Raw genomic sequence first — 16,279 nt, 5'->3', positions numbered from 1 at the left:
AAATTGTGAACTATGATATATCCCCTGGGATACTCCTCTTAGGATGAATAACTATCATTGTTTACTGGAGGCTGAGAAGGAAATAATCTTGGCACCATGGTGTTGAGTGATGCTTTGATCATCTAGCACTTTTATGGCATTAACGTGTGGTTGCCAAGAGCCCCCAAGAAGATGAAGCCACCTGATGCCCATCCAGAAAATTATCTATGACTTGGGCCAAAGGCATAACTTCCAGATCACTCCTTCTCTGTGTTCTGCTAATTACTCCCTTTCCTGATTTCTGCTTCTGATTAAAAAAAAAAAAAAATAGTTGTTTGGTAATAAGAGAATTCTGGTTTTGGAGAATATTGTGGAAAATGTTTATCTTTGTGAAAATATATCTTTTGAGGTGAGATTGAGTCATCTTATGCCAGTGGGTGTTACAAATTCAGAAAAGTTTCTTAAAGAGTCTATGAAATAGTAGGTTCCGGTTTTTTCCTACATTATATTGGGACTTCAGGACTTCTGTGGCTACTTAGGAAGTGTCCTGTCAGTGGAAATGGAGGGTATTACCTAATTTATCAGACCAGTCTATGCTATAGCAAGTCACTTCACTGCAGGTTCTTTTATTTTTAAGCCAAGTGAACCTTCAGAGCAGTCTCCATGGGCAAAGTGAGACTTAGATTAGGCTACACAGAATGTTTACATATCCTGGGTCACCAGATTTCCGTGTTGGGAGGGTGTAATTTAAAGGGTGTTAGAAATTAAACAATTGAGTATGTCTGTAATTCAAGGGCCCTTATAAATCAGACGTGGACATTTGAATTCAAGATGGTAGAAGATGAAGAGTTAGTGTTGGTAAACCAAAAATATAGTTTGAAGGAAGTATAAGAGAGGTAAAACTTTGTGGGCAACTGAAAGTAGTGCTGTATCTTGCCCCATTACCTATCTCCTATTCTGCCAATGTTCTCAGGTAAGAACTTAAAGAATCTTTGGGCACCTCCTCAGTGATGATCATCACTAATTCATCCTGGCCATTGATCCTGATCTTGTTGATATCCTGTGTCTTGTAAGTAGGTTACCATCTTTTCTTTTATGTATAATTCCCGGTTTTGGTAACGTACCTGCAAGCCAGGGTGCTCTGGGACTCCAATTGAGATGCTCCTAGAATTTTCTACCCTTATCTGTTTTCCAGCTACCTGTCTTCATAGGTTCAGGGTACTGCTTAACGGCATTAGTATTGCCCATCACAGGACCTCCAGGATCCCAGATTTCAAGTCCCTGCCTGAACATCTTTTCTTTCACCTTCTCCCAGATTTTCCTGCTCCTAAGAACTGTAAGTCAAATTCTGCAGTGAGGGTTTTCCTTGTCCCTCCCAGACTTGAAACTTTCTTTCCTTGCCCAACCAATTCTGCCTTCGATGGAGTATGAAGGCAGCCAGACCTAGGAAATTTCCAAAAAGAGAGATTAAGTATGAGCCAAAAATCAAAAGCTATTTGGACAATTGAGAGTTCAGGACACCCTGTGGTGTCAGAAGGCAATACAAAGGCAAGGTTGGAAATAAAGTATGAGTTATCTGACAACGTTCCAAGAACAGCTGAAAGTGGGAATACCTCTGCTTGCAGACCTCCTGTTGAATGATTCCACAAATATTTTTTGAGCTCTGTTACATGCAATGTAGTATGCTAGTTTGGTACATGCCTTTTCCTAGGTTTGGGTTTTGTAACTGTTTTCCGGGCAAAAGCCAACCTATAATCCTGATGTGGAAACAATTGATTTATGTGAAAAGCTAGTAAGTGGCAAACTGGATGTGATGTGTGATGAAAGATACTGACAAATATTATAGAGGACTGGAATTATGCTCAAAGATTACATGCTTGAGCTTTGTAGTCAGAAGACTTGAGTTCAAATCCAGACTCAATAATTATGAGCTCTGTAACCCTGAGAGCAAAATTCTCTCAGAATCAGGTTATTTCAGTTAAATGGGGATAACAATACAACCTGCTTTATAATGTTCTTATGAGGGTTGAATGGGATAAGGCACAAAAGCACCTGGAAGTGTCCCTGGCACGTTACAATACACCAATAAGTGTTGTCTTTCTTGTTGATAGAAAATAAATCTGGCAGCCAAATGTAAGAGGATATAGCCTATGGAAAAACTGTCATCAATAGATAAAATGTAGATATTGTAAAAGTATGAAAAAGTAGAGTAGAATGATCGAGACCTTGGGTCTTATACTTGGACTTCAGTGGTCTCATTAGTTGTGTTACATTGGCAAAATTATTTAACCTCTCAGAGTCTGACTTCATACATCCATTAGGTGTGATAATCATGTATGTTTCACATAACTGTTTAGACGAAGCATGCCAAATGCTTAAAGCAGTGCCTAGTGCTTAGTAAGTGCTCAGTGACAGATGATGAAATCAGTCATCCATGTGGGGGGAGTTTAGGACCTTTGCTTGGGTGACAATGGATGCAAAATCACAAACTGACAAAGTAATAAAGAGCCGGGGTATGTGTGTCAGTAGGCAGGCAGTCCCATCCCTAGGGCAGTCCCATCCTAGTTTACATTTAGATGAGCCCCAGCTCTCAGAGTTCCCTGGGAAATGTCACCTCTTGGCCACAGAAGATTCCCCAAAGCACAAAAGCTGAGATGATGGTCCTGGTTTTCCATAAGATACAGCTGATACCTGGGTCCTGAACAGGACACAAGTCTGTAAGCCACATTTGAACATAGGGGAAGGCTTTGCAGGTGAGATAAGAATAATTTGTAATTAGCACATTCTCTGTTTAGCAGAATTATTTGCATACAAAGTGATTTTTATAATTACTTGGGAACCATTTGTTGACCTTTCTTCTTTAGTAGGCTAAATATTTTCCTGTTCATATAATAATTATCTCTATAAACTCTTCCTTTAGATATTGCTTGGAGAAGCAGCATATTAAACTATAAAAGTTCTCCAAATCCTTTTCTGGGGATAGACAAATAAATTAGTATTGGCACTTTGTGTTTAAACTGACAGATCTCAAAGGACGACACATTTACAAATCCTGCTTTAGATTCCTGGAGTAGATGTGAAAAACATAGTTTCCCTCCTCCCATCCTAGGCTGAATGAAATAGAGCCTCTGGGTGGTTCTAATAGTCTACATTTTAAACAGATGTCCCAGATTATGAGTGTGAGCAGTTGGGTTTGAGGATTAGTATTTCAGGTCACTCCAAGTGGAATTTCTGCTACTGAATCAAAAACCAAATTGGTCAACTGGTTCACCTCCTGGTTTGTAATAGAGATGGGCCATGGCAGTGATATAAAGTTCACCAGAATCCACATCTCCTGATCCCCAGGCCAGCATCTTTTCATCGCATTCAGTTCAGTGAGAACCAGACACGTTTCTACCAATCCCATGACATGAAGTCTACCCTGCCGGCTTAGTTTGTGCAAAGCATCCACTAAGAGTCAGGCACTTTTATCCTAAGGGATATCATTTAATTGATCAACCAGAAATGAAGGTATAATTATTATCCCGGTATTACAGATGAGAAAACTAGCACTCAGAGGTGGGCAATAATTTGTCCAAGGCCTCACAGCTAAGAACTCCAGGGCCAGGATTATAAACCAGGTCAATTTTCTGCTACTCCATGTGGCCTTTTATTAGAAGGAAAATGAATCATGTTTCCCTTGTTCCAGGAAGGGCATTTTGGCTCTCAGTGGCATGTTACAGAGGGGGAAAACGTGCTTCTTGAGCTGAAGTACCTATAGCTCAATGGGGAGACAGGAGGACAGCCCCCATGGTGTCCCAGCTGGCATCCAGCTCCATGCCCTCCCAGCTTTCCTCCTCTGGGTTCATCTCTCCCCAAGTCACATTCTATACTAGATTCTGACCCCAGTCCTCTCACCCAATAGACTAAGCTCCTTGAAGGCAGAGGCTGTGCCCTGTTGAGGTCATGTTCATCCCAATTCCCCTCTGTTAGCCCAGCAATGCTGCCTGATCCATAGTCTCATTCACACATTATATGCAGTGGATTGTGTAAGAGAATAAATAAAATGGAAGCATATGAATTAAGGAGTCCCAGATATGTCTAAATCAGAGAGACATGATTCAACATATCTCCTGAACTGTCAGTTCTTCCTGGGGTTCCAGAAGAACAGGAATGTCCAAGGTAGAAATTACACAAATGTATACATCCATATAACAATTGTTTCAGAATACCTTCAATTATGGAACAACTTCTAAGTCATGTCCCAAAGGAAATGACATTTTAAGTAACCAATTAAATGATGTATCTTGGTTGTCAAGTCCAGTTCGGGCTGTTTCTCAGGGACTTCAGCCAGGGCACTCTTTTGTCTCCACAAACTAGGTCCCTTGGAGGGAAATTCTAGGGCTTTCTCCAAATAAACCTGCCCTTTCATCTTAACACTGAGACTCTGGGAGCTTGTCCTCACTTGTGGCATGAGACCTAGGGGTGTCAAGCAGACACCGCTGGGTGTCCACCCACCCACTGGGTAATTTATGTAGTGAGTGGGAGAAACCAGGTAGAAACAAGAGGAAAAAACCATGAGTAGATCTGGAAAGGATATCTTGCCTCTGCAGAAATTGGGAATGTTTATTCTGGACAAGAGGTATCCTAAGAGGAGTTAGGACAGCTGCCTTGGTATATTTGATGAACTGTTAGGAGGAAGAAGGAATAGCCCCAAAAGAGGAATTACAATCTGTGTGTGTAAATAAAACTTGCCTATTGAGGAATCCCAACTCATGAGAATATCCATATGCTATGGCTTTTTATTTTTCTTGTCTCAGCTTTCAACTGTGCTTCATTGAACCCCTCTTCCCTGCAGAGTAGCAACAGACATCTTGTCCTGATTCTAAAATAGTGAAATTTACTCTAGTCCCTTTTCATTTTCTTTTTAGTGTACTTGGAGGTGTGGTATCCGGCACATGTTCCAAACATTATTTTTCAGTTTTACTGAAGCCTAATTGACATATTACAAACTGCCTACACTTAAAGAATACAATTGGATATGTTTTGACATATGTATATACGGTTGTTTCCACTTCTTGGCTATTACCAATAAAGCTGCTGTGAGCATCCATGTGCAAATCCTTGTGTAAATGTATGTTTTTATTTGTCTTGAGTAATAAGGATTGGAGTACCTAGGATTAGAATGGTGGTAGGTGTTGTTTAACGTTTTAAGAAATGCTACATGGTTTTCAAAAGTGCTTGTATCATTTTACATCCCCACAGCAGTGTTCTGTTTCCTTCGCATCCTTGCCAATACTTGGTATGCTAAATCTTTTTCACCATTCTAATAGGTAGTGGTGTTTGTTTGAGGTGGAGTCTCGATCTGTCACCCAGGCTAGAGTGCAGTGGTGCAACCTCAGCTCACTGCAACCTCACCTCCCGGGTTCAAGCAATTCTCCTACCTCAGCTTCCCAACTAGCTGAGATTACAGGCATGTGCCACCAGGCCCAGAAAATTTTTTGTATTTTTAGTAGAGACAGGGTTTCACTGTGTTAGCCAGGATGGTCTCGATCTCCTGGCCTTGTGATCCGTCACCCTGGCCTCCCAAAGTGCTGGGATTACAGGCGTGAGCCACCACGCCTGACTGGCAGGTAATGGTATCTTATTGTGGTTTTTATTTTCCTTTCCCTAATGAGTATCTTTTCATATACTTATTTTAAACCTTTTGTCTTCTTTGGTAAAATGTGTGCTGAAATCTTTTGCTCATATTTGTATTGAGTTGGCTATTTTATTATTATGTTTCAAGAGTTCCTTATACATTCTGAATACAAGTCCTTTAGCAGACACGTGTTTGCCAATATTTTCTCCCAATCTGTAACTTGTCTTTTCATTCTCTTAAGAGTCTCTTTCAAAGAGCAACATCTGTAATTGTTATGAAATCCAGTTTGTTAAATTTTTCTTTTATGGATGGTGCTTTTGATGTTATACATAAGAAATTATTGCCTAAGCTAGGGACATAAAGTTTTTCATCTATTGTCTCCTAGAAGTTTTATTGTTTTAAGGTTTACATGTATAACCCTTTTTGATTTGCACATAGGACAAATAATAAAGTTCACTTTTTTTTTTTGGCATGTCTTTATCTAATTATTCCAGCACCTTTTCTAGGAAAGATCATCTTTCCACACCGAATTTTGTACGTTTGCAGAAAATAAGTTGGTCATATGTGTAGCAATCTATTTCTGGACTCTCCATTCTGTTCATTGATATATTTGTCTATCTTTCTGTGACTAGCACACTGTTTTTTTAATTATTATTATACTTTAAGTTCTAGGGTACATGTGCACAACGTGCAGGTTTGTTACATATGTATACATGAGCCATGTTGGTGTGCTGCACCCATTAACTCGTCATTTACATTAGGTATATCTCCTAATGCTATCCCTCTCCCCTCCCCCCTCCCCACAATAGGCCCCGGTGTGTGATGTTCCCCTTCCCGTGTCCAAGTGATCTCATTGTTCAATTCCCACCTATGAGTGAGAACAGGCGGTATTTGGTTCTCAGTTCTTGTGATAGTTTGCTGAGAATGATGGTTTCCAGCTTCATCCATGTCCCTACAAAGGACACGAACTCATCCTTTTTTATGGCTGCATAGTATTCCATGGTGTATATGTGCCACATTTTCTTAATCCAATCTGTCACTAATGGACAATTGGGTTGATTCCAAGTCTTTGCTATCGTGAATAGTGCCGCAATAAGCATACATGTGCATGTGTCTTATAGCAGCATGACTTATAATCTTTTGGGTATATCCCCAGTAATGGGATGGCTGGGTCAAACGGTATTTCTAGTTCTAGATCCTTGAGGAATCTCCACACTGTCTTCCACAATCGTTGAACTAGTTTACAGTCCCACCAACAGTGTAAAAGTGTTCCTATTTCTCCACATCCTCTCCAGCACCTGTTGTTTCCTGATTTCTTAATGATTGCCATTCTAACTGGTGTGAGATGGTATCTCATTGTGGTTTTGATTTGCATTTCTCTGATGACGAGTGATGATGAGCATTTTTTCATGTGTCTGTTGGCTGTATGAATGTCTTCTCTTGAGAAGTGTCTGTTCATATCCTTTGCCCACTTTTTGATGGGGTTGTTTTTTTTTCTTGTAAATTTGTTTGAGTTCTTTATAGGTTCTGGATATTAGCCCTTTGTCAGATGAGTAGATTGCAAACATTTTCTCCCATTCTGTAGGTTGCCTGTTCACTCTCATGGTAGTTTCTTTTGCTGTGCAGAAGCTCTTTAGTTTAATTAGATCCCATTTGTCAATTTTGGCTTTTGTTGCCGTTGTTTTTGGTGTTTTAGACATGAAGTCCTTGCCTATGCCTATGTCCTGAATGGTATTACCTAGGTTTTCTTCTAGGGTTTTTAGCACACTGTTTTAATTACTGTAGCTTTATAATATGCCTTGAAATCAGGTAGTGTTAGCCATTGACCTTTATTCTTCTTTTTCAAAGTCGTTTTGGTTCTTTTAGGTTCTTTGTATTTCCAGAGGAATTTTAGCACCAGTTATTCAATTTCTACAAAAATTCCTAGAGGAGTTTTTATTGGAATTACATTGATTCTAGAGAGTAATCTGAGGAGAATAACACTTTGACAATATTGAGTTTTCTATTCCATGACTACAGTATCTCTGTCTATTTCTTTAGGCCTTCTTCAATTTCTCTCAGTAACATTTTGTATTTTTCAGTGTATACATCTTGCCCATATTTTGTCTGATTTTTCCCAAATATTGCATTTTTTTGATGTTATAAATGGCATTTCCTAAGCTCCAATTCACAACTGTTATTTGCTAATAGAAAGAAATAATGTTGATTTCTGTATATTGATTTTATATTCTGCAACCTTGATCAACTCCCTCATAGTAAACTTTTTTGTAGATTCCATTGGATTTTCTCCATAAATGATCATATCATCAGTGAATAAAGATATTTTCCATTCTTTCTTTCCTATATGAATGAATGCCTTTATTTCCTTTCTTTCTATATTACACTAACTAGAATCTCCAGTACAATGTTGGCTAGAAGTGATGAAAGCAAAAACCTTGCCTTGTTCCTGATCCTAGGGAGAAAGCCTTGAAATCTTTTACCAGCAGGTGTAAGGTTAGTTGTCCATTTTTTTGTAGGGTCACCATCAGGTTGAGAAAGTCTGCTTCTATTCCTAATTCATGACAGTTATCAGAAATAGATGTTAGATTTCGTCAAATGCCATGGAAATGATCATGTGGTTTATTTTTGCTCGCTTGTTTAGATTTTACTTTTTCTTGATAAGGTAAATTACATTTATTTTCCAGTGTTAATTTAACTTTGTATTCTAAGGGTAAACTCTACTTGGTCATGAAATAGTCTCCTTTATATGTATCATGAGATCTAATTTGGCGAATTTGTCTTATTGTCTTTACATCTCTATGAGGGATATTGGTCGTAGTTTTTGTTTGTTTTTTTCTTTGTTTGTTTTTTGAGATGGAGTCTCGTACTGTTGCCCAGGCTAGAGTGCAGTGGTGCGATCTCAGCTTGCTGAAAACTCTGCCTCCTGGGTTCATGCCATTCTCCTGCCTCAGCCTCCCGAGTAGCTGGGACTACAGGCACCCACCACCACACCCAGCTAATTTTTTGTATTTTTAGTAGAGATGGGGTTTCATCGTGTTAGCCAGGATGGTTTCAATCTTCTGACCTCGTGATCCACCTGCCTCAGGCTCCCAAAGTGCTGGGATTCTTTTCTTTTAATATCAACCTTGCAGACTTTCCCAAATCTTTATAAATAATACTCTTGGAGATCTCCCTTACCTGGCTTCAGGTGTGAATTGGCAGAGAAAGAAGAAACTTCTTTCACTAACACTGCATTCCATAAAGGCAAATGTCTCAGTTTTTTCCTGCAGTCCTCTCCTTACTGAGACTAGTGATTCTAGCCTCTTCCTATTTAGATCTGGAGAAAGAAGAGCTAGTAGCATAATGAGGGAGGAACTATCTGTGGCCTCTCAGAAAGTCCTGAAGGGAGTGTCTGGCCACAGTGTTTCATAAGGAGTGTAGACTTTGGCCTTAGCCACAATCCAGGACAATAGGAGATGCTCCAAAAAGCACCTGGTTACAGAAGTTACAGAGAAAGAGTTCCTTATCAAATGTGCTAAAGAACTTCTTACCAGTTAGAAGATTGCTAAAAAGGTTGAAGCAGATACCAAATGATTGGGGAATAAGAATTTTTTTTTTTTCTTTGAGACAGAGTCTTGCTCTGTTGCCCAGGCTGGAGTACAGTGGCATAATCTTGGCTCACCAAAACCTCCACCTCCTGGGTTCAAGTGATTCTTCTGCCTCAGCCTCCAGAGTAGCTGAGACTACAGGCACATGCTACCATGCCCAGCTAATTTTTGTATTTTTAGTAGAGATGGGGTTTCTTTATGTTGACCAGGCTGGACTTGAACTCCTGACCTCGTGAACCATCCGCCTTAGCCTCCCAAAGTGCTGGGATTGCAGGCATGAGCCACCATGCCCGGCCAGGAACAATAAATTCTTATCTGGAATGTGGGGAAAGTAATTTCTATATCAGAGTCATGAATTCAAAGTAGCTGCTCACATTCAACATCTCTTAAAATATAATAGAATAGCATACAATGGGATAGGATAGGATGAAATGGGATGAGACGGGATAGGATAGGGCAGGACAGGATCTAGTAATATAATATTGTTAAAAATATTAGACAAATTAAATTGAACAGAGTTTAACTGAGCAAAGAACAATTTGTGAATCGGGCAGCCTCCCAAGCCAGAATAGACTCAGGGAGACTCCAGCACAGTCACCTGGTGGAAGAAGGTTTATGGACAGAAAAAGGAGAGTGACATACAGAAGATGGAAGTGAAGTACAGAAACAGCCAGATTGGTTACAGCTCAGCTTTTGCCTTACTTGAACACTGTTTGAACAACTGGCCCCCTTTCATTGTCCAAAACTCAATGACTGGCACAAAAATAGGTTACAGTTTGTTTACACTTCCATTTAGATTATAGTTCACTATGTACCCAGAAATGTTTAGACTAGAGTTAAAAGAGGTAAAGGGGCAGTTTTATGCTAAAGTTGATTTAACAATATCAAATGCACCACACACGGTAGTTAAGAGTTTGCTGAGACTTTTTTTCATTATCATTCTCTTTCTCTCTCATTCAATCACATGTATGTACTAGGTCACAATGTAAAAGGTGTTTCTTATTGTGGATCATAGTTGAAGATTTTTGAAGCTACTCAGCTAAAGGACTTTCCCTCTGTGAAGCTGTGATTCTCTGAAGTGGCCAAAGAAATTATGCAGTAAGGTAAGGTTTACAGCTATTGCTGAGGTTCTTTCTCTAAGTCAAAATCGGCTTTGAGTTTGCCAACCTTACTGTGATATTGAGGAATATTTCTTAAAACAGACAGCTGCCTTTGTAGGACAGTGGGGAAGCATGATTACAGACCATCTGAGGGTGCTCTGTGCCCCAACTTAACCCACCAAGTGTGACTTTGAAGGAAGCCCAAGCCAGAAGAGTGAATGTTGTGTCTTCTCTCAACAGCAGTCAATCAACACAAAGTTAATTCTCTAGTGCCTTGTAGGTTGTCAGCAAACTTCTCAAACTGTGTTTCATACCTGGAGCTAGGGGCTGTTCTCAAGGGGCTTTTCCATTTACTTGGCAAAAAGAACTAATATCCTTGAAATAACTCACACACCAAGACAACATACAAACAAGAGCTAAGCTGCATGCAGCATAATATAAGTACAAAAGGAGTTTAGCAGCACAGAAAACGAATGAGCCAATGGGGAAGACATCTCTAAGGTAGACTTGGACTAATGTTGGAATAATTACAAGGGTGTGCTGGCTTCAGGAATCCAGAGGAAAAAGGTAGGGGCATTTCAGAGTCAAAAGACATTAGACATAGATTTTGATGTGCCACACACATTTATCTTCCATCATGTCCACACTCCAGAAAAAAACAGCCTATTGTGCATTCCAACTAAGTCACTAAGCTGGGAGTTAGTCTAGGACCATGAAGAGAGAATTTTCCTTGTATCTAAATGCATAATTATATTTTAGATTACTGGTTACCTTTCTCATTCACTTGTTCTATCTCAAAAACCTGTGGTGTGAGACATTAACTTGGCTCTTTAGAGAGCTGCATGATACATAAAAGACCTCTATGCTCAGATTTTGTCCAACTGATGAGGAAAAAATGTGACCCAGTAAGAGAAGTGAGAGCCTATCAGTATCAGTCAATAATATTCAAGCTGTCCAGCTCTATAAACAAGGAAGACATTCAGGGTCAAAAATAGGTCACGGTGAAGAGCAGTATAATCAGAGAAGACATCCTGGAAGAAGTTGAGTTTGTGTTTGTGACAGTCTTGTGGGTTCTATCCGACCAACTCTTCTCAGCAGTGACTCAGCAAATTGATTTCAGAGGCAGCCTCTGAGCACTTACATCCCACTGATGGTTTTATAATGAAAATGCTGACGCATTCCTAAGTCAAACCAGGACTCTTGAGCAGCACTACAGAACTGAGTGCGTCATTTCCCCCTGAACAATGCATCTCATTCATTGCTTGAAGTGAGACCATTCATGTTGAAAATGAAATTCCGCAGAGTGATCTGTTTGGGGAAATTATTCCGAGCTACTCACTTAAAGATCTTGCTATCTTTTGTGGTTCTCAATTAAGGCTCACAAGAACCTCTCCAGGGTAAATTGGTGCCCATCTAGACATTGAGAGTAGAAGAAAAAATGAAAATCTAAAGCTCGTAGGAACTTTCAAAAGTCATTTCTAAGGCCCCTAGGGAGTAGATAACATACAGACCAAGTTATACTGAATATAAGTTATACTGATTATAACTAGAACATCTAGAATGTTGGTATAATGAATGAAAATAAAACATGGATGTGAAATTAGGAAGTGTTGGTCTTAGCCCTGGTTCTGCCTATAGCTACCTGGGTGCTTTGGAGTTAATAAATTATTAGACATAGAATGATAATCCAGTCCAAATATTTTTTGTTAAAAACAGAAAAACATAAGGTATGCAAAGGAAAGTTGAATAATACCTGGGTTTCTTTCACCCCTAATTAATAATCATGAATATTTTGCTATATTTATGTTGTCTCTTTTTTAATACACAAATCATAAACATATAAAGTTTACCTGAACCCCTCACCCAATACTCAAACACTATCATGAGTTTGATGAATTTGATTCTTTCAGTCTATTTAAAACATTGTATCTAGTTGATCACATATATGCTGCATGCATATTATAATTATTAAGGATTTTAAAATTTTACATAATAGACATCAATGCTATATACAAAGTCTTATTCTGTAATTGCTTCCCCCATGTACCTTTGGATTTATTTCTACCACTTTATTTTCTGTTCTCTATATACTTTTGCTTTACTTCTCTATTTCCCTCATTAACAGTCTTTTTTGAAATGATACAACATAATTTCCTCTCTTTGTTCTTTTCTCTCTTACACGGCTTTGTAAGTTATACATTTTATTTCTATTGTATTAGTGGTTGCCCTCAAATTTTTAACGTATCTGTGCCGTTACAATTTTTTTTAACAAAATGCACCAAAGAGGACCTTAGTATACTTCATATCCCTTAGATCGCCTCACTCCCAATTTTCCTGCTACTACTGTCTGGAATTGTAATTCCAACACGTTTTAAAGATAAAGAGAAGCATATTTTCTCAATTATTTACAGTAAACACCTATGTATTTTTATCATCACAATACTTAGTTTCTTTGTGCACCAATTTTCTTGATTCCCACTTCTTCTGGATTTAATTTTTTTCTGATGAATTATGTCCTGTAGTAGTTTTTGCACCATCTGATTTGATAGTATTAAACTTAGTCCTTAAATGTCTGAAGATGTCTTCCCATTTTACAATTACTCTTGAAGGAGTAAAATTGTACATACACAATTATTTTCACATAACACTTTCACCAGGTTCTTTTGTTAATGAAAAATAAGCTGCCAACCAGATTGGTAGATTTTATGGTCTCTTTGTTGCAATGCCCATGTGTAGGTTTATTTTTATTCCTCCTGCTGTGTGCACATACTGGGCTTTTCTAATCCGGAGGCTCCTATGTCTTTAATTTTAGAAAATTTTAGTTATTACCTAACTCTTTTAGACCGCTTCCCAATTATTTGTATTTTCCTTTCTTCTAAAATTCTTACCAGACAGATATTGGTGCTTCTTAGCCTCCAAGTCTGTTAATTTCACTTTCACTTTTAAAAATCATGTTGTCTCTCTTCATCTTGAAAAATTTGTTCAGTTCTTTCTTTCATTTTACAATTTCATTAATTGTGTCAGCCTAGTATTTAACTCATTGTTGAGTTTCTCACCTCCATCCATAATTTCTTTAAGGATTTCATAGACACTCATTTTAAAACTTATTTTCAGATTTTCCCATTATTTCTATTTCCTTGAATTAGAACCTCCCATTTCTTTGGTTTCACTCATCTCTCAGGAATTTTTCTCTTGTGCTCCTTCCTGTAAAGCCATTTGATGTCCCCTCAAACCTCTTGGTTGTATGGGTTGTCTGGATTCATAGGGCTCCTTATATTAGCAGCTAAGCTGAAATTTTCCTTTCACAAAAAGCTGGCAATTCCATTCTTAATGCTCATACCTACAGTAGCCTGGGAACCATGATCATGTGAGAATCTTGACTTTGGCAGTAGGTTTTGGAAAAACACCATGTTTCTAGAAGCCACCCTGGGCAGACAAGAGGGGATGTTCCAATCTCTATGAAGTGCAGTCTGTGTCTGATCAGGAGCCCACATGTCCCCATTAAAGGACCCCAGCTGGGCCATCATATGGAGCTACTTTCAACTCCCTGGTGGCCACGGGGCTTTAACCTCTGCCTATACCTATAGATTTTCTTTCTTTTGGGATCCTTGAATTTTTTTCTTAATATTTAGTGCAGTTTTTTATTTTAAAATATAAATATATTTATTGTATTCTTCGTGTTTGGAGTTGGGGAAAAGATTATACATGAACTTTTCTCTGCTATGGAAGTATCCTTCATTTTTCAGACAGGAAAACTAAACCCAGGAAAATGGAATCAGCTTGCCTAAGCCACAACCTGATTGTGGTCAATATGTAGATTAGGAAACACTTCTCTGCCTTAAATACATTCAGCATGTGTCTCTTTGCCCCAAGATTTGGATGTTCAAAATGGAGAAACTAATGCCTGCCTTACCTTTATCAATACATTAGTGCAGTAATTTGAAATTGCAAATAAATGTGAAAGTGTTTTGAAGTAAAATTTAGTCTCTTATGAGCATTATCATTTTAAAGTTCTGCTGTGTGTATAAGTAATGGCAATATTTTCATTGCTGAGAAATTATTTCTGATTTTTCTACCATAGAATTTACTTTTTTCATATGCCATTTCTACCCTCAAAGTCATTTTTAGTATTAAAAAACTCTTGGGTAGAAAGTTACTTTGGGTAAACTCATAGAGACTAAGGAACAAATTTTAGTTTTTCACATTCAGTAACACCTGTTGAATGCCATTGTTCTCATGCACTTAGGCTTTGCATGGGATGCAATATGTAGATTTCTTTTTTAAAAAGAAACTTAAAGAGTAGTTTTATACTTACAGAAATATTGCAAAGTTAGACCTCCCAAATACCCAATGCCTGCTTGCCTCTATTAACAGCTTCTATCATTATGGTATATTTATCACAATTAACAAACCAATATTGATTAATTATTATACTTTTATTAGTGTTTACCTCTTCTTTTCTAGGATCCTATCCAGGGTACCACATTACATTTAGTCATTATGTCTCTTTAGGCTTCTCTTGGCTATGACAGTTTCTCAGACTTTCCATTTTTGATGACCATGACCATAACAGTTTTTAGGACTATGGGTGAGGTATTCTGTAGATTTGTCTCATGTTTTAATTCTGATTAGAGTGGTGGTATGGTTTTTTAGAGGAATACCACAGAGAAAGGTGCTATTGTCATCACTTCCTATCAAGGATACAAAAAGATGATATCATTTGTGATGTGAGGTAGTGTTAGTCAGGAAATCTCCCCTTTCCCCTGAGCATGCTGTATGCACTGTTTGGAAGGTAATCATTTTGGCCAGCCCACTTAAAGAATAAGGAGTTATGTTCTATATTCTTGAGGGCTGAGTATCCACATCAATTATTTGGAATGGTTCTGAATGGGAGATTTGACTATTCTACTCATTTATCTATTTAGTAATTCATTTATATCAGTATGGGCTCATGGATATTTATTTTACTTCACTTCTTTATTTGTTTTTCAAGTTGTTTCAACTTGAGCCATTGGAAGCTCTTGGCTCTTGTGTTCCTTTGACATATCTAACACCTCCATGTATATATGTGTGTATTTTGTGTGTGTGTGTGTGTGATTAAATACTTCTTGCTTTCTGGGATTGAAAGATTCTCTATGCTCATTTTGTATATTTCCTGTTTCAGCCTTAGAATCAGCGACTTCTCCAAGGAATCTTTGTTTTAGTGAGTAGATTATTGACTAAAAGGAAATATGGCATTGAATCCAACATGACTGGACATTATTTTCTTTATTCACTCTCACAAAATATTTGGTACTTTTTCTCCTGTCAGTTTCACAGGAATAGGGTGAATGGCCTTATGAAATCATTAAATTTATTTGAAAGGGGAGACTTTCAAAATGGAGAAATGTAACTCCTGGAGAAAATTAAGAAATTCAGCCAAGATAACAGAGAATTTCACCCTTAATTGGCAATTCAGACCACCCATCTCTTCTAAGAATGGGTATAATAATGAATTATCAAATGAACATTTCTTAAATGCAAGAACAAATTAACTTGGAGATATACTAAATTTCAAGAAACAAAATCCTTTTTCTTTAATCAGAACTAAGGGCAATACTTCAGCAGGTATTAATAAGCTATTGTTGCTGTTTTAAACAAAACAACTTAAATGTTTATTGTTGCAATGTATCTTTTATGTGTGCCCAGACTCCAAAGCCTGATTTTATTTGTAAGGTTCCCCAACAGAGTGGTTGCTATAGATATAGTAAAAACCCAAGGGACAGCATGCTGAGCCTTTGGAAAAACAGTTTCATTTCCAAAGGCAAGGAATAGATATTGAGGCTTAAAGAGAGTTGATCCTTAGGATGAAGTCATAGCTAATGTAAGATTTTCAGAATAAAATCTAATATTTCAGAGAAATCTAGGGACCAATTATGTGATGTTCAAAGGAAACAGTGAATACAAGTGAGCCTGAGTTTTTACCCAACACTTGAGGCAAATATATGCAAGTT

At 38.0% G+C, this 16,279-nt stretch overlaps 1 protein-coding gene across 1 annotated transcript in view; it reads left to right on the top strand.

Annotated features, from left to right (window-relative positions):
- Nucleotides 1-2,550: 2,550 nt before the first annotated feature.
- The window catches only part of LOC105499549 (solute carrier family 14 member 2), a 485,447-nt gene continuing 471,718 nt past the window's right edge, over nt 2,551-16,279 (top strand). The window contains exons 1-2 of the mRNA XM_011772176.3: nt 2,551-2,732; nt 10,164-10,289. The gene's annotated coding sequence lies outside the window, so the exon portion shown is untranslated. The remainder of the gene's footprint in view (nt 2,733-10,163; nt 10,290-16,279) is intronic.

The sequence above is a fragment of the Macaca nemestrina genome, chromosome 19 (assembly GCF_043159975.1).
Source record: "Macaca nemestrina isolate mMacNem1 chromosome 19, mMacNem.hap1, whole genome shotgun sequence".
In the NCBI taxonomy this organism is placed as follows: domain Eukaryota; kingdom Metazoa; phylum Chordata; class Mammalia; order Primates; family Cercopithecidae; genus Macaca; species Macaca nemestrina.
The sequence above is the reverse complement of the archived record's forward strand: the minus strand, read 5'-3'. Positions and strand labels throughout refer to the sequence as shown.